The sequence below is a fragment of the Macaca mulatta genome, chromosome 15, assembly GCF_049350105.2.
Source record: "Macaca mulatta isolate MMU2019108-1 chromosome 15, T2T-MMU8v2.0, whole genome shotgun sequence".
Lineage (NCBI taxonomy): Eukaryota > Metazoa > Chordata > Mammalia > Primates > Cercopithecidae > Macaca > Macaca mulatta.
In genome coordinates, this window is record NC_133420.1 from 42,364,835 (window position 1) to 42,391,649 (window position 26,815).

The window sequence follows — 26,815 nt, forward strand, 5'->3', positions numbered from 1 at the left end:
CTTTATGAGAAGCAGCCTCATAAAGCTCATTTTTAAAAGCTTTTTAGAGATATTGAAGAGGGTATTGTGCTCCATTATATTACACATTTTTCCTTCAATTAGGACCTAGGAACAAAACTGATTTCCAGCTTCAAAACAGGTAAATAACTGTTTCTTCTTGGGAAGTAGTATTTCAATCATGTAACTAATTGCATTTCCCTCTTTGTTTTCTGTGCTAGGAAGCTCATATTTAAAGTTGGACTATAAATTAATACTTATCTAAATACCCTTTAATTCAAAGGTTCGTTATACCAAAGGGAACACCAAGTCCCAAAATTATTTATTTTGTATATTTAACATGAAAGATTGTTCCTCCAAGTCTCAAACTCTTATTCCTTGACAACTACTTTTCCGAAAATTGTTTCCCTTTCTTCTCATCTGGCTTCTTGCACTCTAGATGCCTCATATTTTTAATGTTTTTTACCTGCATCGTGTCATTTAATACCACACAAATGCTGTAAAACATGATACTATTATCTTCACTCTACAGCAAAGACACCTGAGGCTTAGAACAATTAGAACTAACTGATATACTAGTCTTTCGCCTTCTCATCTCACTATACCCTTTCCCTGAATGATATATTTATATGATTTAAACAATACCACTGAACTACACCAATTTTGTACCTATAGCATTGAACTCCCTTTTGAACACTAAGTATTATTTCCAAACAACTACTAGATATCACTCATCTTTCTTTTCCCTGTAGACTTGTTCTTGCCTACCGTAATTGAATAATTTATACAATAAAAATTTTGAGCACTCATGTTTCTGGCACTATGCTATGGGTTTTATATGTATTATCTCATTTAATCCTCACAGTAATTCCATAAGGTCACTTTACCATTATTTCTAGGCGAAAAGTATATCATTTGCCCAAGGCTATCATCAAGCACCTGTTGTAGCCACTCTGATTCAGGAGACAAGACCTTAAACCAATAGCGTTTCCCCAGGTCATGTGAGCTAGAAAATCTCTCTTTATGTCCTCCTTCTTTCTTCCCAGTCATATGCAACTAGTCATCCAGACCCAGTAATTCATAAACCAGTGATTCTCAAACTTAGCTACACATTCGAATTACTTGTGGAGCCTTACAAGCTGTTGATACTCTGCCCCATGACCAAAATTTCTGATGTAATTGGTTTGGGCTGTGTGTGGGGTTCCAGAGTTGTTAAAAGCTCCCTGGGTCATTCAATGGACATCCACATTTGAGGATAACTGATTAATTCTCTAAGTATGGATACCTGAGTCATCATTCTCACTTCTCCTGACTTAGCACTTGTATTAGTCCGTTTTCACTCTGCTGTAAAGAACTGCCCGAGATTGGGTAATTTATAAAGGAAAGAGGTTGAATTGACTCACAGTTCTGCACGGCTGAGGAGGCCTCAGGAAACTTACAGTCATGGGGGAAGGCAAAGGGAAAGCAGGGCACCTTCCTCACAAGGTGGCAGGAAGGAGAATCAATGCAGGAAGAACTATCAAACACTTATAAAACCATCAGATCTCATGATAACTCACTTATTATCACGAAAACAGCATGGAGAAAAATGCCCTTATAATTCAGTTACCTCCCTGGTCTCTCCCTTAACATGTGGGGATTACGGGGACTACAATTCAAGATGAGATTTGAGTCGGGACATAAAGCCTAATCATATCAACTCTGGTTTCACCATTTTCTCCCAGATGTCACAAGGCCCTAACCCAGCACCCTGTCTCCCTTTTTATCCCTTGCCATCCATCTTCCCTGATGACTCTCAGAGTGACCTCAATGAAGCACAGATCTGACCAGCCCACAACCCAGATTAAACGTGGCAATGGCTTCCTACCACCCTTAAGGCATGTTCATCTCCTTATTTTTACCTGCTAAGCTCTTTTCCTTGAGCAGATCCCATACTCTTGCTACAGCCTCTGCCTGAAAACCACTTTCTGCATTTAGCAATGGTGTAATCCATTCTGTGGGCTTATGTTTACATGCCATCTGTCTTTGAGATATTTCTTGTATAACTACATCCCTAAGGAAATCAATTGCTCCCTTCTCTGCGCTCTTAAAGCACAAAGCTGTTAAAATACTGATAACTGGCCGGGCGCGGTGGCTCAGGCCTATAATCCCAGCACTTTGGGAGGCCGAGGCGGGTAGATTACCTGAGGTCGGGAGTTTGAGACCAGCCTGACCAACATGGAGAAACCCCATCTCGACTAAAAATACAAAATTAGAGGGGTGTGGTGGCACATGCCTGTAATCCCAGCTACTTGGGAGGCTGAGGCAGGAGAATCGCTTGAACCTGGGAGGCGGAGGTTGCTGTGAGCCGAGATCGTGCCATTGCACTCCAGCCTGGGCAACAAGAGTGAAACTCTGTTTCAGAAAAAAAAATAATAATAATACAAAAATAAATAAAATACTGATAATTTTACACTAATTAGGCTGTGCTAGATTGTAAGCTCACTGAGAGCAGGCAATGTTTCATTCATTTTTCCATCTGATGGGTACAGCACACAGTATAAGGGAATTGCTTTAAGGAGCTAATAATAACAGTTATTGAATAAATAAAGAAATAAATTAATAAACAGTTGTTCTTTTCAAATGTAACTCTTTTTTATTTTTTTTTCTCTCTTTAATTCAAGTAGGATAGTTTCATCTCTAAGAGAGATTTCTAAAATGGTACCCCATGGTTGGCAACCAGAGAGTTAAAGGTCTGGCTCCTGGCATCTTATACAAATTGTTGCACGGATTTTGGGTTAGCCTTTTGACACAACAGTTTTCTAATCTGTAAAATGGACACAGTGATTTTATGAACTTATTTCACAGAGTCATTAAGAGAGTTTAATGAGATAATAGCTGTAAGACACTTAGCATAGTATCTGGCACACAGTAAGTACTCAAAAATTATTTTTATTTTCTTCTCCACAAAGTCTTCCTTGCTTATGAAAAGCCTCAGTGATGTCTCTCTTTTTCTTTCTTGTTTGGATTTATTTACTTAATAAATATTAATTGAAGTTCCCATACATGACATATGCTTCTCTAAAGTGCTGTGAGATATATGTCTCACAATTATTCACTGTCAATTAATATTTATTTTTTATGTATTATTAGATTAGTTACATATATATATCAGTGGAGAGGACCAGTATTGCCCTTAGAAGCTTACTTTCTAGTGTGGGAAATGAGATAAAATACACAAAACAAATAAGATATATAGAATACATGATGGAGGTATTTCTATGGAGAAAAATAGAACAAGAGAGAGAAACAAAATAAATGTTGGGATAGGATTTTAATTTTAAGAAAAGTGGTCAAGTATGTCTTTGCTGAGAAAGTCTCATTGGAGTGAAGACCTGAAGGAGATGTAAAAATCAGCTGTGTAGGTTTCTGGGGGACAGAATTTCAGATAGAGGGGACTGCAGGCAGGCTAGTGTGGCCAGAGCAGAGTGGCTGGGATGGGGGTGGGGCATAAGTGATGAGTTCAGGGAGGGAACAGGGAGTATGGTCCTTTCAGTTGTTTTAAGGTCTTTGGATTTTACTCTGAATAAAACGAGAGACCTTTGGAGAGCTGTGAGTTCAGGAACAAGAAGTCTAACAGGTTTATTAGGATCACACTGGTGACTGAGTTAAGACCAGGCTGTATGGGGCAAATACAAAGGAAGAGCCTCCAAGAAGTAATCTGGATAAGAGAAGACTGAGAGTTGCAGCAGGCTGGTCACAGGGCAGATGGTGAGAAATTGCTGCATCCAGGATGTATTTTGGGGGTAACACAAACCAGTATGCCATCAGATTGGGTGTGAGGTGTAACCAAAAGAGGCTTTTTGTTCTGAGCAACAGGAAAGATGAAGTTGCCATGAACTGAGACTGGGGAGTCTATCAGAGGAGTAGGTTTGGTGGGGAAAAATGGGAATTTAATTTTGAAACTGATAAGTTTGAGACACCCAAGGAGAGAGAGCAAGTATGCTGTTGTATATATCAAGCTGAAGTTTAGAGAAGTGGTACAGAATAGAGGACATTAGAGCTATTGGTATGCAGGTGGGATTTGAGGCATGAGACAGAAGGAGGTCACCAAGAAAGTGAATGTATATAAAACAAACAATGTGTCCAAGGGCTGAGTTCTGAGATACTTCAATAGCAGAAGATGATGTTGACAAGCAGAAGCCAGCTAAAGAGACTGAGAAAGTGCTGGCAGTGAAGCACCAGGAAAACCAAGAGATCATGTAAGATGTCTCAGATGCCAAGTGAAGAAAGAGTTTCAAGGACAAGGAGGCAGTCAACTGTATTATATGTTGCTAATCAGTGAACCAAGATGAGAATTAATGTTTGACTTTTGTGTATAGCAATGTGGGTGTCAATCATTATTATAATAATTAGGTTTATATATAATAACCTTGATAACAACAATTTTGGTGGAGAGGTGGAGGTGAAAGTGTGATTTAAGAGTGATGAAGAGAAAAAGAGCAGAAAGCTTATTCATGAGCTGTGGGTTTTATACAAGTTACAGAACTTCAAATCCTCCCTACCTCTGTTCCTCCCTCCCTCCTTTCCTCCCTCCTTCCATTTCTCCCTCCCCTACTCCTTTCCCTTCCCTTCCCTTCCCTTCCCTTCCCTTCCCTTCCCTTCCCTTCCCTTCCCTTCCCTTCCCTTCCCTCCCCTCCCCTCCCCTCCTCTCCCCTCCACTCCTCTCCCCTTCCCTTCCCTTCCCTCCCCTTCCTTCTTTCCTCCTTTCCCCAATCTGTAAAGCGGGATGATAATATCTTTTTTATGTATGTAAATCATGACAATATATGATATGTCATCAATAAAAGACAGCCTCTTCCTGCTCTTTTAGGATCCTATGTCTTGTGTTCTCAGTGGCTGTGATAGGATTTGCACAAGTAGGTGTCGATTAAATATCCATGGATGGAGACAAATTAGGTCCTTAATTCTGCTTCTGACCCAGGTGCCTGGTTATTTGTTTGGTGCAAACAGCATACAGTTCCTGTTAAAGGTGATAGCTGAATGTTGGAGGCCACTACCAGCTTTTCAGGAAAGAAGCCTTTTGGCTCAGAATTTCATGGAGCTTCTGACTGTAAATAAAAATTGCATTGACTTCTGCTTGGAAGTGGGGATGGGAGGTCTGAGAGTAAGTGCACTCTGTCCAGGGTAGCCTCCTGCGGAAATGATTTCCAGAGCAGAGTGCCAAAGTGCTTTCGTAAATGACTCTGGCTCACCCCTTTCTCTATCTTCTGCCCTGTGTATACAACATTTATAAAAATAAACATTTGCTGGAGGCATTTGGGAGGAAGCCAAGGTGAAGCACCCAGCAAAAGAAACAGATACACCAGAGAACTCAGAACTCCCAAGAAGAATATAAGCTTTCAGAGGAGGAAACAGAGGGACTAGCGGATGTTTGGGAGGATGGTGATAGGAGAGGAATGTATGTTTTAGAGTTTCCATTCTGTCCACTCTTGGCTTCTCCTTTCATTTGCCATATTGTTATGAGTGAATGAGAGTGAATGAACTTCTCCACTGGACTGCATGATCCTTGAGGGAAGGGACTCTCAAATGAGTACTCATTTTTGGATTTGGGTTATTTATCCAAATATGATACATTTATCAAGTACCTACTTCATGCCAGGAACTCTGCTCCCTACAACCACATTCATCATGCATTAGATGCTCCATAGTTAAGTGAGCATTCCTTCACCCTTAAAAGTTAGTACTGCATTTGCTCCACTGGGCCCAGTGAACATGTCATCTCCTCATAAAAGCCAGATCTAAACTCCCACCCTAGGCAGAATAAGGCTTTTCCTCCTGTAAACTTCATGGCTTTTCAGATTTCCCACTGAAAGCTCTGTAATAGAAGCTCACTGAGTGTGAGGCTTGGCTTTGCATACCTGTACACCCCACTGCCTAGAACAGTGCCTGGCAAATAGCAGTTGCTATGGTCTGAATGTTTGTGCACCCCTCCCTCACACTGCAAAATTCGTATGTTGGAACCTAGTACCCAACATGATATAATAACATTAAGAGGGGAGGCCTTTTGGGAAGTTATTAAGTCCTTAGGGCTCTGCCCTCATGAATGGGATTAGGGCCCTTATAAAAAAGGTTGAAGAAAGGTGTCTTGCCCCTTCCACCATGTGAGGATCAGAAAGTGCCATCTGAGGAACAGGCCCTCACCAGACACTGAATCTGTTAGTGCCTTGACCTTGAACTTCCCAGCCTCCAGAAATACAAGCAACAAAATCTGTTGATTATTAATTATCCAGTTTAAGCTATTAATATTTTGTCATAGCAGCCTGAAAAGATGAAGTCTGCAGGTACTCCATTAATATGAACAAATTATTAGTACCCAATTCCTCATTATTTTAAAGTCAAATATTTTGAGTCTGTCTCTATTACTAGGCTGTGAACACTTTGACGGGAAAGGCAGTGCTATTTTCTTCTTAATTTTTTCATTTCACGGCATAGAGAAGTGACTTAGTAAATGGTAATGGGATAAATGTATAACCAAACCTTCACTATTTTTTATGAGTTTCTTTTAAATTATTCTTTGCTTTATAAAATCTAACATGTAATTTTGTTACACAAAATGTGTATTACAAAAGAGATACAGTCAAAGGCTCTTGCCGAGATAAGGGTACTACAGGGAGTGGTGGAAGGATGTGGTATGTATGGTATGACCCAGACGGATGCCACTAACAAGAACGTCAGAGGACGGGCCATGAAAGCTAAAGAATGAATTTCAATACATTGCGTAGTCAAGCGATAAGTAGTCCTGAATTTGGCAAGGGGTGAAGAAAGAGGTGTTTATTCAGACAAAGAAAACAGCATTTATTATAGCATATAAGCGATAAAGTGAAAGAAAAATAATAGAAGTTCAGGAAAATGATAGGAGTTCAAAATATCCAAAAGGTAGATTGCAGGTGGGCCAGTGCATCCAGTGGAGAGAAGGCACAGAAGTGAGGAAGTCAGGGACCATGTCAAACAAAGCCCTGTTATTCATGAGCAGGTTGGCCTTTGCCCGCTTTCTTTTCTCAATGCTGAGTCACCTATTTTCTGCCCCAATCTTCATAAACACACACAGGCATTAGTTAGATAGGTAATCTACCAGAAAGACAAATGAGCTAATATCAAGAGAAACTAAGTCAGTTGAAAATATCTGGAAATATCCGGTTCGTAGAACTGAACCTAAATTCAAAATCTCTACACATTTTTTTTTTAAAGACATAATTTTACTCTTGTTGCCTAGGCTGGGGTGCAATAGCATGATCTCGGCTCACTGGAACCTCCGTCTCCCGGGTTCAAGTGATTCTCCTGCCTCAGCCTCCCAAGTAGCGGGGAATACAGGTGCTCGCCACCAGGCCAGGCTAACTTTTTGTGTTTAGTAGAGACGGGGTTTCACCACTGTGGTCAGGCTGGTCTTGAATTCCTGACCTCAAGTGATCCACCCACCTCAGCCTCCCAAAGTGCTGGGACTACAGACATGAGCCACCGTGACTGGCCAGTCTCCACACTCTTAAATCCAAAAAGCAGCAGTAGGAATGGAAACTAGATAACATATTTTATGCCAATTCTAATTAACTGGTAGTGGATGTCTGTGGTATGTTTTCAGTTTGTGATCCAACTGTGCTCTATAGAAATGAGATCTCAGATTGATTCACCCTGATGCCTCAGGAGGGCGAGGGGGAAGAGCAGGCAGCCCCACCTGTCATGCATCCCGCATGCCCTGCAATCGCATTGTGCAATTCTCAGTTACACCACGCAGATCTCTATTTCTCAGTGAATTCTTTCTAAATGATTGTGATTCTTCATTTATCCCCTTTCTTTGTTGGAATACTTCTTCACTATGACGCATACCAGAGATTTTCCTAGAAATCCAGAAAACTGCTAGTGCGGGCCAGTCAGGCTAGTGATTACGAAATTCTCCAAATTCAAAAATGGTTCATTTGAATCAGCCAAACCAAAGAAAACTCTTACCACCAATTCCCGCCCACAGATTTTTTAAGCTAAAGTGAATTAGGGTTATCCAATTACACATATATTAACAGTGATTACTACCTTAAGATGACTGCATTTCATTGCCATAGGCAGCATTTGAATTATCCAAGACTTAGATATTGAAAAATGTATGCAAGCTAAGGTGTCAACCCTCCCATACTACGATATTGGTGATATTGGTACTTTTCTGTAGGTACTTACCACGTATTTTCCTGCCATGATGATAGCACATTTCACTTAGCAGCTATTTTGTAAATATTTATTGAATGCATAAAGAAATGAATTAATTGATGCAACAAATAGGTAAATGAGTGAAGGCAGAAATTAATTACACTTATCTAGCGCTAATGGAACTTTTTGAGGAGGAGAACCATGTATTTTCACCTTTGTGTTGCCTTGGAGGCTAGCATGTTACCTAATATGTAATTTTTAAAATTAAACATACATAGATTTATTGGAATATTATCACTCCTAGTAGATTATATGTCTTTATGTACTTTGGACTATAGTCCACGGATATGGACTACATTCCATGTGCTCTTTAAAATTCTTCACAGATTCTAGCACAGTATCTGGTGTTTAGTATGGTTAGACCTAGCAATGTATGTTTTATGTCATCTTTGGGATTTGAATTTCTCCACAAGTGGTTCATGAATCACTTGTGTCACAATATTAATATTAGAACCCTGCAGAAATCATTATTAGTTCTGATTCCAAGACAAAGCATGAGAATTTTTAACAAGCTTGTTGGGTGGTTCTGGTGAACAAAAGTTAGAGTATCATTTTCTAAACTAAGAGCTACTTGAGGATAGAACTAGGTTTATGCACCTTTGACTTTCTTGTACTACAGCATAATTCCCAGCTCACAGTTGATCTTATTTATTGAATGTAGGAGCTTTCAGAGTAAGTTACCTGCTGGCTGTGATGACTGCTAATGTGGTTTAGATCTGTGTCCACCTCCCTTCCTGCCCCCTACCAAGTCTCCTGTTGAATTGTAATCCCCAGTGTTGGAGGTGGGACCTGATGGGAGGTGATTGGATCTTGGGAGTAGATTTCTTATGAATGGGTTAGCACCACTCCCTTGGTGCTGTTCTCATGGTAATGAGTGAGTTCTCGTGAGTTCTGGTCGTTTAAAAGTGTGCATCTCTCCCTTCACTTTCATGCTCCTGCTTCTGCCATGTAAGATGCCTGCTCCCTCTTTGCCTGCTGCCATGATTGGAAGCTTCCTGAGGCCTCCCCTAAAGCAGAAGCTGCTAAGCTTCCTGTGCAGTCTGCAGAATCTTGAGCCAATTGAACCTCTTTGCTTTATAAATTACTCAGTCTCAGGTATTTCTTTATCACAATGTGAGAATGGACAAATACAACTGTCAAATTGGTGATGTACTACCAAGGTAGTCAAATTAACAGGTGATCTCAAAAGGGTGAAATTGTGTATCATATTTGTTTTTGCCGAAGTGCTTCTGGAAGTTAGGAGAGAGTGCCTCAAATTTTGTGAAACTAGGAGTTCCCAACAGTGCACATGGTCTGGGACCTTATCTAAGGAATATGCTCCTAGTATTGTTGAGTTCACTAATCTCTGAACACAACAATACCACCTAATATATTGACATTGATCAGACTCCCTGTAAACAGACTCCAAGGCTGAGATTTGTGTGTTAGAAGTTCATCAAGGGGTGCTTTTGGGAGATACACCTTTGGGAGTGTGAAGGCACTAGGGCTGGGCAAAGGGAGGAGTTGGGTCCCATGAAGTCACAACAGAGGCTTCCATGAGTCCCACCAGAAGTGCTGGAGCTGGGATGGCCTTCAGAGTTGTTCCACATGAGGCAAGAGGGCCATGTTTTTGTACCCCACATTGAAGAATACTGGATATGGGCTGGCCCTGGGAAGGGGTGTGACCTAGGGTGAGGAGGCTCCCTGCAGTAGAGGGCAGTTGGTAGCTGGAGAGCTGAGAGTGAACAGCAATCCCAACATCTGGGAAAAGGAGTCCCTTTTCCCAGGTATCTGCATGGAGGTATCTGCATGGCACATCACTGCATCCAACATGTAAATTGTCTACAATAACCATTTCTGAAGAATTTACAGTTTGAAGATAGTACACTATGTTGCAGTAAATCATAGGATTTGGAGTCAGGAATAATGAATCTAAATCATACCGCTTCTTTTTATTAGCTGTGTAACCTCCATAAGTCACTTAAGTTTTCAGAATCTCAGGCTTTTATTTGTAATAGTGGTGTTTGCCAATGCCTGGCTCCTGGAAGATGATACATACAAGCACCTCTGCCTCCTCACCCTTTCCCCTTAAAGGTTATTTAGCATTGACTTAACATTCATTCATCTGTCAGACATGCCTTTTTTGATTTGACTAATTATGTATTTGTAAAACTAAAATGACTTGGACATAGGTACAGTTGTATCCCTTGAGCATGTTTACTAAATTGGTATCTTTTGAAAAAAAAACTTTATTTTATTTTATTTTATTTTATTTTGAGACAGGGTCTCACTCTGTAGTCCAGGCTGAAGTGCAGTGGCATGATCTTGTCTCACTGTAACCTCCGCCTTCCGGGTTCAAGTAATTCTCCTGTCTCAGCCACCAGAATAGCTGGAATTACAGGCATGTGCCACCAGGCCTGGCTAATTTTTTGTATTTTTCTGTAGAGATAGAGTTTTGCTATGTTGGCAGGCTGGTCTTGAACTCCTGATCTCCAAGTAATAGGCCCACCTCAGCCTCCCAAATTGCTAGGATTACAGACATGAACCATCACACCCAGCAGAAAGAAATAACTTTAAAAGGAAGTATATGGATAGGCTTTACATCATAATGTGATAAAAAAGTAATTAAAGGAAACAATATGAAAAATATTAACCACTTATTTAAAAAATATCTGAGTGCCTATATCCTACGCTAGCCCTATTCTGTGTGCTTGGGATTTATCAGTGAACAAAGTAGATGGAAATCCTCTCTTTTTCAGAGCATACCTTCTAAAAGGAAACTAAAAACAAATTTAAATAAATACACAAGTTTGTTAGAAAGTAGTAAGTATGGGGAAACAAGGATTTAGGGAGGATGCAAGTTGCAGTTTGAAATAGGGTCATCAGAGTGAGCCTCACTGAAAAAAATGGGATTTGAACAAGCATTGTAGGTGTTATGGGAGTCAGCTTTGAAGAAGAGTATTCTGAGTAGAGATCACAGCTGGTGCAAGGATCCTGAGGCAGGAGGATGCCTGTCATATTGGAGGAATAGCAGGGAGTCAGACCTTGAGATAAGTAGAGAAAGTAATCAAAGTGTGGTGCTTTGACTATCCTAACCTCTTCACCAACACATAATTCAGGGCCTACCCTCCCAAAGCCATTCCTAAGACCTTCCCCAAGCCCCTGCTCTGCTGGAGTAGCCCACACTATGTTAACGTTCATTCCTCTTCTCTTTCTAACTCCACACATGGAGCAGGAAACTACAAACACCATGGAGTATTATTATTCCAGTTTTCCTCTTTTTCTATAGAAACCACAATAGTGCATTCAGTCTGGAAAACATCACCAGGATAGAATAAAAAACATACACACAAAAAAAATCTAAGTTACATAGAAGCCTAGAACTGACATCCCCAAATTCTAAGTTTCAAACACAAGCCTGGAATTGACACCCCAAATGAGCTTCCACAAGATAGCTCAAGGCCAGTCCTCATCTTCCTTCAGTATGTCCATGATAGCCACTAAGAGAAACTGATCTTGTATGTTTCCACAGCTTGAATGTTTCATCCTGGAGTGGAATTTATAAAATGGAAAGGAAAAAAATGATTTGTGGTATAAGTAACAATGCTGCCTCTCAGACATATTCCTCCCCTGTGATCTGGATTCCATTTGGATTGAACATTTTCATAGATGTACACACACAGGGTGGTTCCCATTGCTTAAATTCATACTCATAACTCAGCCTTAATATCACAAAAGGATCTAGTGATGGATCTCACAATCTTGTAGAGAAAACTGTGCAAGATTTTAATTGAAGTCCTTGACCTCCAAATCTTCTGTGATTTCATTCCTGAGTATTTGTGAAGAAGGAAAATTCTGGATCCTTTTCCCCATGTTCAGGAGAAGCTACCTAATTTCAGCTCTTGAAAGCCAGAAAACCTGCATATTTGCTGGTCATGATTTGGTGCATTTAATAGTGTGTAGTTCCTTCTGAAAGACCTAAATCTTGTTATAATATTTCTGATGAATTATCCAAAACACATTTTTGCTCTCTCTGATTTTTCCCCAGTGTCTCTAAAAACCATTTTGACAAAGCTACCAAATAACTGAACTTTTTGTCAAGATGCTTAAAATTCATCAAACTCTTTTTTATCTGTAAGAAAGAATCCTGTAACTGGAACAGAATGACAAAGATTTGACACCTGGCACTTCCATGTATTAACTTTGTGATCTGAAGCCAAACACTTAAGCATTCTGCACTACAGTGTCCAAGTCTGACTAAGCTACTTCACAAGAAACTATGCAACTGTACTGTGGAATAAGCTTTGCCGGATAACTATAAAGTGATATTCAAGTGAAAGAGGCATTAAGGTCGGCTGCTGGTGGTCATGAAGGTCTCCTTGTCCCTGATGTAAAATTCTATGACATACAGAGCAATTGCTTAAATTTTTCTAATCCTTTAAAAAAGCAAAGGCACTCGCATGTGCATTTTCTTATTCTACTCATATTATGTCTGTTTCCTTTGGGAGTTAACCCCTCTGATTCCCAAATCTATATCTTACAGCTCTTGAAGTATCATCCTGTTTCTCACTAGGAGAATCAGTTTATGTCAATAATTAAGAACTTAGACTCCGGGGCCAGAAAGACTGCAAATTCTTTCACTCACTAGCTGCTGTGGGTAAATTTATTCACTTCTCTAAGGCCAAGTTTTACAAAGTAAAAATAATAATGGTATTTACTTTATAGGATGTTGATTGTATTTAATGAAATAATGCATATAATTATTTTAGCATAGTGCCTGCTACATAGAAGTGCTTAAAATTGATTATTGTTGTTGTTGTTGCTGTTGTTATCAATATTATTATTTAACCATAAATATTACATAACTCTATTTTTTAAGTTAGGCATTGAAATTTTGTCTGCCAAGAGAAATGACTCTGAGTCATTAAGGTTAAAATATTTACCATGAATATAATGTTGTTAATATATTTTTCTCATAGATCATCATTTCTTTAAAAAAGAAAGCCATTCTGAGGCATTATTCTGATCTCTGTGTTAAAAGGGGTTTGGGGTGGAGGATGGTAGGGAACTGAACCATCAGGCTTAACTGAGAATCCATTGTAATTAAGGTGCTGGGCTAAGAATAGAATTGAGATATTTGGACTCTAATCAATATGTACTTAAAAGAGAGAGGCCTTTCAAGTGGAAGAGAAAAGGGTATTTGACCAGCAATTCTTCTGCTACCATGTACACTGCTCCCTCCAACTTCTCTACCAAAATACACATGTAGAAACTTCGATGTCCAGGTTGCTTTTACTAGCTATTCCCAGTTTGTCCAGCTCTCATTACAACCTGATGCCTTCTTCCCTGAGAGATTTAAAAAAAAAGCTTGAAGTTTATGCAAGTACTTTGTTGCAATACAGATCCTGATGAAATTTATGATCTTGCAGACTTCTGTTTGAATCTTAGCTCTGACATTTACATTAGCTGTGTGACCTTGAGAAGATTCTGAGCATCTCTTGACATATTTTCCTCCAATCCCATGTGATGATTAAATGAGATAATTGAATCTATCATTTCTTGAGTGCCTATCATTCTTCTTGTCCTAGGCAAGGTGAGAGGTACCAAAAAATATTTACTTGGAGTCCAACTTTAGGAGAGATGTGATATGTATATAAATCACACTGTACTATAATGCACATAAGGATGACTTAGTAAGTGATAATTGTTTTATTATTGTTGTTATTATTAGCAGTAATAGTATGATCATGATTATATGCTATTGAAGAGCAATGGGCAAGAGAAGACAGATAGGTTTTCTAGGCAATGGGAGCAACCAGAGCAACTGTGTTTGGGCTGGAACCCAAGATGTAATTGGGACACTAAATGCATATGTAAAGCTGGCAACAGTTAATAATTGGAAAACTCAGAAAGTAAACGTTGAGTCTTAACCCTACCGCCACTCCCCAATACACACAGGTAAGTGCAAAACCAAAAGTAGAAGGTGAAGATTTTGATTCACCTCAAAGCAGCGCATTTTCCTGCATCCTTATAGCTAGGACTATACCTTAATCTTTTCTCCTGAGCAAAGGGATTATGGGAGAGAAGTTCAAACTTCAAGCCTTTCTGAGGTGAGAGGGTTTAAAGAGAGCATCTCTGATTGCCCCTTGGAAGTTTTCACAGATTTCTTTTTCTCTAGATGTGGCAGCTGATGGGGTATAGGATACAGCCTTGCTGTCCAATACGAAACAAAGGAGTACAGTGAACTAGGATGCCAGAATATCAAAATGGAGATTGGCGTGTTTGCTCAGTTCCTTCTTTGTTTTATATTTGGAGAAACTGAAGCTCAAGGAGGGGAAAACTTGGATAAAATCATGTAGCCAGAAGGTAGTAAAAACTACAGCCAACAGGAACCCAGGATGTGTGGCTCAAGATTGAACGCTGTTTTTTTGCCATATAGCACAGCTGTTTGCCTCCATGGAGCATATTACAAAAGAGTGTAACTGAAAAATACCTTAGATACCCGAGGCCTCTCATTTTAGAGATGGGAATACTGAGGCCTGCAGAGAAAAATGGACTTGTCTAAGGTAATAGTGAATAAATTGCTGCATTTCAATTAGAATTTAAATCTCTGTACTCGAACAATATACTTTCTAGTGCCCACTCTCACACTGTTGCAAAAAGCTCATGGGCTGGAGAATTTTGGAAGCAGTCTCCACTCCTTGAGGTTTTCTGCCTATAGACCAGGAGTTAGCCTTTGAAAGCCTTAAGCTTGTGGTTGGCCATGCTCCAGGCTGGCTGTATGCACATCCCAAGTGGCAATTCCCATGAAATATCTCACAAAAACATGGTGGAAAGGAATGAGATCTTTTATTAAATCTGTTTTAGGCTTGTTGCCTGCTGGACTATCTTGGCCAGTTCAACTTCTTCCTCAATTTCTTGGCACTTAAACATAAAGTACAGGTGCTGAGCTTGGGAGTCCAGAGGACTCTAGAATGCTGACCTCAGTGTGAATGATCCTGCGGGCGCTCTTTGTACGTAGAGCACCTATTGACTGAGTGTTGCTGGCCAGAGCTACCTACAGAGATAAGCCGTTCAGCTCCTTGGCCAGGTACTAGTGAAAGAACCACAACAAACAAGGGCATCTGGAAACATGTAATCAGAATTGGCACACTTGTGGGAGAAATGCAGTGCAGTATATTAAATTATTTCTGCAACCACAGCTCTGTATCTAAAAGGGAAAAAAAATCAAACATAATGTTTCATATTTCAATTTTAAAAGAGGGAGGCTTGGTTTTTAACGTCAAACACAGAGTTGAGGGCAAGGCACACAGTTGGATTTGTAATTTATTTACATGTGCTTATTTATTTATTTATGGCTAACCAAGTTCCACAAAGAATTTGAAGCAAAGGATTTGTATTTTTTTTTCCTTTCCAAGTTTGTTTGGGCCAATAGTTGTCATTGAGTGGCTTATCATTGCACTAGAAATTTGGGGGACAGATAAAAGAAGATGCCTCATTCTTGGCCTCAAGGTCTCATTCACAGGAAACAAAGATAGAATTATGATGATGATGATGATGATGTACGCAATGTTATGTTTTATAAAAGTATTATCACATGTGGTAATCTAATGATCTTCTTAGGTGATACTGCAAGCAAATATAATTTCCTCTAGCTTACACAAAGTACTAAATTGACATGATGTAAAGAAAGGAAGAATGGTCTACTCAGATTCACTTGACTGATAGGTGGTAGAATCAAACCTGGATTCCCAGAATTTTTAAATTCAAAATAAAATCCTTGATTGACCAGTTCAGGCACTGAGACAGAAAAGAGGAAGAAAGGCTGAAATTGTTTCGAAAGGCTTTATGAAAGAGATGATATACGACTAAGCAAGAAAGACAAATAAGAGTTTGTTTTGGTGGAACTGAGAAAGAAAACAGCAATGCAACGAATGACTTCTCCCTTCACAGAGGAAACTGACCAAGTTTAAGCACATTCCATATCTACTTGGTGTTAAGTGCTTCCTGAAGCTCATCCACTTGCCTTGTTTGCTAGCCAGAATAGCACCACAGGTGGTTCAAACTATCCTGATGGTTACAAAGCCCAGCTTTCACCTTTTCCTGGGTGAGGGACTAGTTTTGGTAATGGCCTCCATCAGGCCCACTGCAGTTAGAGCCCCGGAAGCTCCAGCCTTGATGGGATCCATGGAGCCTCTGGCCGCATACACAGGCTGGGTGATAAAACCCTTTTCACATTCACCTGGATGATACTTGGTAGAGTCAAACCAGGAATCTACCCACCAGGAAGACTTTTGTCAATGGAAAACAGGAACAGAGAAGGACATTGATAGATACATTTCTTTTTCCATTTTTCCATCCTACCTTTGTCAGGCTGTTTTGAGATGCAGCAGCCTTAAAGGACCAAGCAACCAACTATGTTTTCTTGAGAAGCTATAGTCGCCTTATAATGGCTTTCCCTTAAAATATTATGTTCGCTTATTTCTAGAACATCAAACTCTCCTTGTTTTTCTTGTTCTTTCTGCTCACACCTTAGTCTCCTTTGGAATTCTTAATATTGAAATGCCCAGGTCTTCGTCTTTGGACACTTTCTTATCTAGGGTTAATATTTTTGGGTGAAAAAGCATTCTTATTTCAGATAAATATAAAACATTTTATTTTTTAGCCCAGACCTGTTTCTTGGACTTTCAGATTTGTTTATTAAATGAACTGCCTGATCAGTATTTCTTTGTGTACGTCTAATCAGCATCCCAAACTTAACATGACTAGAACCCAACCTTTTATCTTCCACACATACAGCAAATAAACAAACTTGCTCTCTAGTAGTTTTCCCTACCTCATGAAGTGCCTGTTCTAACCTGCAGTTGCTAGAGTAACCTTTGACCTCTTTTGTTCAACATCCCCCATCATCTCGAATCCATTAATGAATACAGAATTCATCCACTTATCCCCCTTCCACAGCAAGATGCCATTGTATTTTGCTAGATTAGTGCAGGAGCCTCCTAACTAATAATGTCTTTGCTGCTATCCCATTCCCCTAGTTTCAAGGCAGAAAACTAAGCAGCTTTTTTAGAACATAAATCAGATAACAGCTCTCCTTAGCTTAAAACTCTCTTAAATTTTGCAGCTTGCTCAGACTGGAAGCCTGTCCTTAAAATGGCCTACAAATGCCTCTCCAATCTGCCTCCCCATGATGTCAACAACCTTTTCTTTTCTGTCTCCACACCAACTATCTTAGACTCTTTGTCCCTCTTCCAACATGCTACGCTTGCTCTTTCCTTGGGCCTCTGCACTCACTATTCCTCTGACTAGAGGTAAGGTACCATAAATATGTGCCTGGGTCACTTCGTCACCTCTTCAGGTCATTGCTCCAAAGATATCTTCTCAAGAAAGCCCTTTCTGACCACCTTATATAATATTCCCACTGAAGCCTTGTCTCATTTTCCTGCTTTATTATTATTTATTTATATTGATACATATTTGATGTACATATTTTGGGAGTACATGTAATAATTTCATACCTTCATACAATCCTAATCAGGGTAATTAGGATATCCAACATCTTAAATATTTAGCTTTTCATTATGCTAGAAACATTCAACTTATTCTCTTCTAGCAATTTTGAAATGTGCAATCAAATTAATGTTAACTATCATCATCTTATTTAATTTTTTTGCATACAATTTCTCCCATTAAACATGTGACTCATTTCACTTATTTATTTGATGTATTGTCTATACCTATCCTCTTATTATAAGCACTATGAGTCTCAGGCCCTCCTCCAGCCTCCTATCCTCAGCCCCTGAGAGTGTCTGGCACATGGAAGATGCCCAATAGATATTTGTTGAATGAGTGAGCACTCTGTCTCTTTACCCTGAGTACTCCGTGATTGTTTTTCCTTTGGGATCAGTGTTTCCAATTGCTGAGGTGATGAGAAGGGTGTGGTAAAATGCCTTTATGGTCATCGCTTGCTACTCAGAGCCTCAACGGAAGCTGCATCCCCCACCACACGTGCAGGAAAACACAGCACATCCTCTACAGCATATCTGTGAATCTGGCCCTTAACAAAGAGCAAGAGCATTAACATGAACATAGTCCAGACTTACAAAAGGCTGTCTCTGACCTATCAGTCCCTTCCCTCAAGGAGCTTGTAGGCTCATAGGGCAGGTAAGGCCTTCCCAAGCAGCTGGTATAGTGTGCTGATGGCAATGAGTTAGAGAGTGACATTTGCACATGCAAAAGAGAAGGGACAGTATTGGAAAAAGGCTTTAAGTTTTCATTTGAACCAAATGGTATTTCAATGAGCAAAAATAAAATGAAAAGGGGACATTAAAAAAAAAGATATTTACTAGGGGACCACGGGACTTGAGAGAAATGGATTCTGGAAACTGCGGCTGAGCATCTGAGTTCATTCAGGTTCTGAAGGGCAGCATTATGAGTGGACCCCCAAGATCAATAAAAGCCTCACAGAGTCAGTCATTTGGTGACAGTTTGTGAGAATATAACAATGACAACTCTTAAGAAAATAAAAATGCATATGTCAAAATGTGTATTTGAGGGAAGTAAAACGTTCTATTTGGCTTCTGTACCAGGGCTGGTTAGTGAAGAATGAATAAAGCAAGTCTTATTATTATTATTATTATTATTATTATTATTATTGCAATGGTAATTCATGTGGTTGCTTGTGTGGAGCAAGGAAATTCTTGTGTAAATGGCCTTTAATAGAAGTTGATGAACATCTGGACTCTTGTGTGTCAGGTTAGCTTGCAGAGAATTTTACTTTTTAATTTACTGGCTTTTGCGCTCATCCTTTCACTTTTTAAAAATTGGGAAAGTAAATGCACTTTTAACAGGACAAGCAATTTACATTATAAAATATATTTTGTGGTTCTGTTAGTGAACTGAAGCTCTAGCACAGGCAGCTTATATGCCAATTCATCAAAATATATCTGCCCTCAAATAACAGACAAAAGGATCTAGGACTAGAAGATAATAATTTTGAACCCCTGCCTTGCTAATTGTTAGCTGTATGAACTTAGTTAGACACTCCTTCAAACCTTGATTTCTCTCTCAGTGAAATAGAGAAAATACTAAGGCTATTTCTAGGAAGATCCAATGAGATAAGATCTAATAATATGAAGTGCTTTGCAAATTATAAATCTGAGTTTGTCTAGAAAATTTGTGTTCCTATTGCAGTTATTGCTTATATATCAGTTCTTCTGTCCCTTCTTCAGTGTCCTCATTAAGAGATGCTGACAAAAATCAGTTGCATTTATATATACTATTAAACTATTTTTTAAAAAATTAAGAAAATATTCTCATTTACCAATAACATCAGAAATAAAATAAAATACTTAAGAAAAATTTTAACCAAGGAAATGAAAGACCTGTTCAGTGAAAACTGTAAGATATTGATTAAAGAAGTTGAAAAAGATACAACTAAATGGAAAGATGTTTTATGTGCATGGACTGGAATAAGTAATATTGTTAAAATATCCATACTACCCAAAGCAAGCTACAGATTCAATGCAATCCATATCAAAATTTCAATGGTATTTTTTCATGAAAATAGATAAAACAGTCCTAAACTTTACCTGAAACCACTAAAGACCCTGAATAGCCCAAACAATCTTGAGCAAGAACAAAGCCGGAGGAATCATATGTCGTGATTTCAAACTATATTACAAACCTATAGTAATTTCAAAAATATGGCATTGGCATTAAAACAATAGACATATGAACCAATGGTACAGAATACAGGACCCAGAAACAAACCCATGCCTATAAGGTCATATCTTTGACAAAAACTCCAAGAATACACAGTGATGAAAGTCTTTAAATAAATAGTGTTGGGAAACTGGATATCCACAAGTAAAAGAATAGAGCTGAACTCTTATATCACAGGCAAAACTTAGCTAGAAATGAATTAAAGAATGTAAGACCCGAAATTGTAAAATGTGTACCCAAAGACATAAGGGAAAAGCTCTTTGATGTAGGGAAAAATCTCTTTGGTCTTGCCAATGATTTTTAAAAATATGACACAAAAATCACAGACACCAAAAACAAACAAATGGGACTATATTAAACTAAAATGTTTCTGCACAGCAAAGAAAACAATCAACAAAATGAAAAGACAACCCTCAGAATGGGAGAAAGTATTTGCAAACTATACATTTGATAAGGAATTAATATCAAAAATGTATTAAAAATTCATACAACTTAGCAAAACTCTAAGAAAACAAAACAAAATAACAACATACAAGCCTAAAAATAGGCAAAAGATTTGCATAGATATTTCTCACAAACAGACATATGAGTGACCAACGGGTATGTTAAAAAGTGCCCAACAGCACTAATCATCAGGGAACTGCAAATAAAAATCACATTGGGATATTACCTCATGTCTGTTAGGATGGCTATTATCGAAAAGACAAGAGATAGCAAGTGTTGGTGGGGCTATGGAGAAAAGGGAACCCTTACACTATTAGTAAGAGTGTAATTGGCATGGCCATTAAGGTGAACAGTTTGGAGGTTCCTCAAAAAATGAATAGTAGAACCACTAAAAAATGCTCCATAAATCCCACTATGGCTATTAATTCCATTGCAAGGGAAATGCAATTAAGATGCCAAAGAAGTATCTGCACACCCACATTAATTGCAGTAATATTCACAATAGCCAAGATATGGAAACACCCAAAGTGTCTGTCAATGGATCAATAGATAAAAGAAGTGTGGCATATATACACAATGAAGTATATTCGGCCAGAAAAAAGAAGGAAACCCTGCCTTGTGACAACAGGGATGAACGTGAAAAATATTAAGCTAAGTGAAATAAACCAGATATGGAAGGACAAATTCTGCATGGTCTCACTTACATGTGGAATGTAAAAATGTCAGAGTCACAGAAGCAGAGAGTAGAAAGGTGATTGCCAGAGAGTAGGAGGTGGGAGAAATAGGGAGATGTTCAAAATGTACACACTTTCAGCTATAAGATGAATAACTTCTGGGGATCTCAAACATAGCATAATAATGTTGGTGACTGTAGTTAACAAGGCTGTATTGTATACTTGAAATGTGCTAAGGCAGTAGATCTTATGTGTCCTCACCACATGCACACATGAAAGAAGGTGACAGATGTATAAATTAGCTTGATGTTGATAATCATTTCACAATGTACACATTTATCAAATTATCACATTGTGCACCTTAAATATATACTGAGCAATATTTATTGATTGTACTTCAACAAAAAATAAAACAAAATTATATTAAAAAAAACAGACAAAAAACAAAGATATGCTGAATTTAATTAATCTCTGGCTTTATTTCTCCTACTTCTCTTCCCAAAGGCTCAGTGCTAGCGGATTCACAAGCAACCTGTACTCCTCAAAGAAATACAATGATAAGATGAAGGCGATCTCTCGAACTAGCGACTGGGGCTCTTTCTTCAGTGAAAAAAAGTGGGTGTATGCAGACTCCTGAATCTAGATTGCAGGGATGTGACCTATGTAATGAACTTGCTGCTTATGGCTCATCATCTTCTTCAATGACGCGAAAAATAGTAACAACTAATACGTCTCGGGCAAAATAAATACTTTAATGGACTTGTTACAGGTAAGTCTTTTAAAAATCTTTTATTATGAAGTGTTTCATGGTATCCATAATATATAAAGAACTTTAAAATCAATAAAAATGTAAATTTCAATAAGCCAAGATTATATATAGCCAATTGACAGAATAGAAAACATAATGGCTTACAATGGCCTAAAAATATAAAAATATGTTTTACCTCACCAATAATAAGAGAAAAGTAAAAATGAACAATCCAAAACAGAAACAAACATAACAGTGACAGACCACTTTACATCTAACAGCTTGACAAAAATTAAAAATCTAATGTATTCTATTGATAATTCAATAAATTCTAATTGTCTTTAGTCCTGTGTATTTTAGTCACTTTAGTGAACTTCCATGGGTTTTTGTGTGTGTGTCGAAAGAGGTGAAGGAACATTATAATTTTATTTATATAAAGTATTCCATTTACTTATGAAGTCTTCTGCATTGCTTTGTAAATTTTTCACTCAACCACCAGTTTAATGCACAGTTAAATAAAAAAACTTTGCTGTTTCAGTCAATCTTTGTTTACCAAAGATTCCCTCTTTTTCCATCTTGGCTCTGAGGTGTGCTTATTCCATGTAACAGGAAAAAAAAAAAAAGAACTAAATATTTCCTTAATAAACATTGATTTGTTCACATCATTTTAACCATCCAGGATTTAATCCACTTCGAAGGGCTTTTTTCTGTACGAAATGGGACATTTGGGCTCAGCGACCTTTTAGCTTCTTTCCGACTTTGAGATCATATAACTACCTAGATTCCAAATGCATGTTTAGTATTTTAAACATAGTATTCAAAGAAAAGTCAAAGGATTGGTGGAGACGATTGTCAGGGTGGGCTGGGGGTATGTAGGATGCAGTGAGGGGTGGAGTTGAGGAGGTCAAGTGGTACCAAGTGTGGCTTGGAATTCTGCAAGCAGCCGTGGGTCACAGATGAATCTTATAAAGGGCTTAAAGAGTAGTATGTGCACGAAGTTACAGTCACACAGCATTCACTCTGGTAGGGTTGATGACATCTCAGTCCCTACATCAGGTCCGCAGCCTCTGGAGGTGGGCCCTTGTAACCACCCTCAGATTCATGTGTAGGGTGTTTTCCACAGTTCCCTGGGAATCTTCCCCGACAGGGCTCTACCATCCTGTCCCAAGCGGAAACCTTCCCTCCAAGTTCTCTCTCCCTGATGTTAGAATGGGTACCACCTGCAAGCCATACCATGGGACTATTGCCTCCTGCTTAGAAGAGGCTTCTGAGAAACATATTTGCCTTCCTGCACATGTGGGGGATTATGTCAGGGCCTTGGGAGGAAAGATCAAGCTCTTTGAAAATGAGATTATATTTGCGGTTGTTTATCTGGCTTCCCAGAGAGTGAAAAGAGATGGGATGGGTACTGAGGAGAGGAAAGATTTGCTCAGAGCCAAGAACCCTGGCCTGAGAGTCAGAAGGATTATTTAATCTTAATGAAAAAATGGGTTTAACAAAAGTGGCCAATTAATAAAGAGGACTTTTTAATGGAAATATTTATTGAGCTTTTACTACATGCCAGGAAGGTTCTAGGCTCTGAAAATACATCAATGAAACGAGATAAGACAGGTTGCCTATTCTTACAAGTTTAGAATCTAGTGGGAAGTAGGTAATGTGAGATAATTATCATATTAAAATTAAGATAATTCTGTTAAAAAATTCTATTATGTATTAAGATAATTATATTAAAATTAATTCTATTAAAATTACGATAATTTACTTAAACAGCTCATCACTATTTCTGGTACATTGTAAAAGCTCAATACAAGGTAGTTATTTTTAAATGCTCAGTGGTAGGTAAATCTATGAAGGTAGAACACTGTGGGTCTTGCAGTATCCTTATCATCATCAGCACTCAATAACCATTATGTTTATTGAATGACTGAATAAATGGCTCTGCCAATTGACTAGATGTGAGTTGGAGAAACTCACTTTCTCTCTCTAGGATGCAGATTTCTCTTAAGTACAATAGAGGAAGGAGAACACTGCTGATCTATGGCTCTTAATAGCAATCCCAATTCACAACGACCCCATCCTCAGTCCAGATAATCCATCCCGGGTCTCTCAGTCTCACTTAAAGGGCCTTTCAGGGAAAACCTCCACTTATCATTTCACAGTAGTCTTCAACAAGACCTCTAAGCTTAAGATGAACTAATCTAATCACCATCCTCTAAATTCTCCATGTGTTTCTTGCCCCTAGGCCTCTGCTCACAGTACTTCCTCTGAGAGCCTTCTGTTCTTTTCTCCATCCAGTTGACTTTTTCTTGTTATTGACATTCATCATCAACTGTCTTCTCAAGAGAATCTCCCTTGCCATCTCTTCATCTCACCTTGCACATTTAGGCTCCCGTCTGCTATGCTGGCAAAGCTCCCAGGGCTTAACCTTAACTTGGCATGGGTACATTTAATTGTGATTATCTGTTTTAGTGTTTTTTTGTTTGTTTGTTTGTTTTTTGAGATCAGAGACAGTTTTATTTTTTCTTTGTATCCTGAAAGACTCACAGTGCCTTTCACGTAATAGATGCTCCATGATCTTTTTTTAAGACAGGGTCTCTCTCTGTCACCCAGGCTGGAGTTCAGTTACATGAACACAGCTCACAGGGTCTGGGCAAGTTACCCAACCTCATTTGAAATTCTGGGCTCAAGCAATCCTTCTCCCTTGGCTTCCCAAAATGCTTGAATTACAGGTGTGAACCACTGCACCCAACCGATAAATGTTTCTTGAATCGAACTGAGATTTTGTCCTCCATATGCCGCTGGGACAAAAATTGCCAGTCATCATTTTATAATGAGTTCATATTAATGTTGACAACAATTTGTTTTTTTGTTTTTTTTGTTTTTGTTTTTGTTTTTGTTTTTTTACATTGCCCAGCTGAAGAAACAAATAGAAAAAATTTCAAAGTCTGGATGTCAAAAATAATATATAATTCCATGTTAAGCTGAAATAAGATTATAGAAAAGTATCAATGCATTAAAGTAGAAAGTCAATTATACTGATATAAGTGGGTCTTAAACTTAGTTCTGCCACTTAAATTATCTCCCTTCAATCTCTTGGGGGCAATGAAATTAGTAGTAGAAAGAGTACTTGTTTTGGCATGAGACAAATCTGGATTCAGTTGAGATATATATATATCTTTTTCTAACTCTTTTTCTTCACTGACCTGTGAAATGTAGTATATTCTTGAAGTGCAATTCTTTCATTTGTATCATGGTCTAATTAGATATAATACATAGGGTATTCTTAATATTTTGTAAAATGATTTAAGTAAAGAATTTAACATAGAATCTACCCTATGTGAAATACACAATGTACACTGGTTTTTCCATTTATAAAATTAGGATCTTGGGGACAGAATGCATCAGAGGATGTAGCCATGTCTATGAAAATGGTATGCCTAGTTACTGGCCATGGTTGATATTCAATATATGTCTGTTAAAATAATCAAAATGGTGACATCATAATAACTCTTTTGTTGATAACCAGCACTACTTCCTGAAATGTATTTGAGTCAGTTAGAAGCTAGTTTTCTGATGAAGAAGAAAGTAATAAAAACAAGTAAGAAGACATAAAGATAAGATGAAGAAAAGGGAGGAGGGGCAGGAAAAGGAGGAGAAGGATGAGGGAGATGAAGAGAAGGAAGAAGAACAAGGTGAAAAAAGAGGAGGAGGAGGACAGGAAGGAGGGGAAAGAGAAGATGAATTAAATTTTTACAGAAAGATGAGAAAATTGAAATCTTTATAAAGGAGCATAAAATGTGATATGTGTATTATTAAGAAAAAAGAAATACCATCAGTTTGAAATAATTTTTAGAGTTTTCAGCCCAGAACAGTCCTGGTGGACTTTGTCTCTACCAAAGGATACCGTAAGAGGTATTGGGATGAAGCTGCTTTCATCCTTATTTTACAAAGGTCTGCCAACATCTCTTAGGACCAAGTGCTCTATACTTGCGAATTTCTTGGAATTCCAGGATAGCTACGGCCTATGTTTTAGTGACCCAAGGCAGCAAAATTGCAAGGGTCTAAACTGGATTTCTTGATTTAGCATCAAAAGTCTGATCTTTTAAATAGCTTGTGGAAGTTAAAAATGGCCAAGCCTTGACATCAGGGAATTACCCTTTTAAAAAATCATTATTTCTTTAGAAAGCACCACATGTCTGGATTTTTCCATCTCATTATTGGCATGACCATTTTTGCAGGCTTAGTAATGATACTCTTTTTAAACGTTAGTCATAGTAATGAGACCCTTTTAGGAGAGAACTAAAGGCTCCATATTTAGTCTTTCAACTAATGAGCTTGGGTAAAATGTTGAATTTGATATGTGCTATAGAAACAGTTAAAAATGTAGCAAAAACTAGCTTTGAGAGGCAGTCAAGCGTGCCTGTGTATTGGTCTTATAATCAGGAGGTATGCATAAGTTAGGACTTTGCCTTTTCTTGACTATTTGGTTTAATAATTTCATCAGACTTTTTCTTTGCTTGATATCTTTTTAATTTACTTTACATTTTTATATGTTATGACATTAAAAAGGAAAATATCAAAATGAAATATAGATGCCTTTAGGCACTTTTTCTTTTCTTTTTTCCTTGTCTCTGATTATAAGAAAGGAGCTTCGGTGTGGTAATATACAAAATAAATAAAGTTCTAAAAACAGCATAAAACATCTATATCCCACCAACTGGAAATGTGTGTGAGTGTGCGTGTGTACACTCACACACACTCACACACACACACACAAATATGATCTATATGTCTCTAGTTTTCAGTCTGAACTTTTTATTTTTCATCTTTATATACTACTTGCATAATTTTATATTCAACTGTTTTGTTGTTTGTGTTGTTTTTGTTTTTGTTTTCAACCTTAGATGAAGCATATAATTGAGTCACTCTTACTCTATTTCATGGTAATTATCTTGATTCTTTCAAGGCCTCATACTTGTTTTATTTTACTTTGCATTTTATCTTCTATTCA

General features: G+C 38.2%; 1 long non-coding RNA gene across 1 annotated transcript in view; it reads left to right on the forward strand.

Annotated features, from left to right (window-relative positions):
- The first annotated feature begins 4,069 nt into the window (after positions 1–4,069).
- The window catches only part of LOC114672630 (uncharacterized), a 36,377-nt gene continuing 13,631 nt past the window's right edge, over positions 4,070–26,815 (forward strand). Inside the window, exons 1-2 of the long non-coding RNA XR_003723028.2 lie at positions 4,070–4,238; positions 21,561–21,825. This is a non-coding gene — a long non-coding RNA (uncharacterized LOC114672630). The remainder of the gene's footprint in view (positions 4,239–21,560; positions 21,826–26,815) is intronic.